Below are 822 nucleotides of genomic sequence, written 5' to 3' on the forward strand. Positions count from 1 at the left end.
CTAACCCATGCCACTATCCAAACCCATGGGTTGAACCGACCCAGTAGGGTTTACCCAAGCCCATTGCTACTTCCTACAGCCCATAACTGTCTCATGCCATGCCTGCTACGTGAACCCCCCCCTTTTCCTGCATGTTTCACTAATTTCTCGCTGTTTACACCCCCCGCATGTTTCAAAATCTTTGATAAAATTCCTAAAAAATTTTCATGTATTCTTGATCATTTTCTTGACATTTTTTGGTGTTTTTATGTGTTAAATCTTGGTTAAAAAATATGTAGCATTTTCTTGTTAAAAGTTTACCATTTTTTGTTGAAAATTGTGAAATTTTACATGTGTTTGTGTCTAAAAATTCTCTAAAAAATTCAAAAAAAATTCATACATATTTCTTGATAGTTTTGTGGTATTTTTGTGATAATTGTTGCATGTTAAAATTGATAAAAATATATGTGGAGTTTTCTTGTGATTTTATGTTACTTTTTGATGATTTCTTGTGAAAATTTTGCATGATCTTGGCCCTTAATCTTGAATATTTGATATGGAGCCTTGTTATATGAGTTTTATGAAAATGGTGACTTTGAATCCATGAAATTGGTGCTGTTTGTGAATATTTCATTAATGCCTTGTGTTCCAAGTTTTGTTTGTGAATAAATAATGTGAAATTTGCCTAATTTTTTGTCTTAAAAGCTTGGTAATGTATATTCCTTTAATCCTCTTTGTGAAAATTGAATTGAAATTCTTGGGAAACCCTTTGAAATATGAGGATTATAGGTCATATTCAAGCCTTGCATTGGTGATGATTTTTTAGGCCTATTTCACATTTGT

Source organism: Medicago sativa, chromosome 4 (genome assembly GCF_051527215.1).
Source record: "Medicago sativa cultivar Bolivia chromosome 4, Bolivia_mono, whole genome shotgun sequence".
NCBI lineage: Eukaryota > Viridiplantae > Streptophyta > Magnoliopsida > Fabales > Fabaceae > Medicago > Medicago sativa.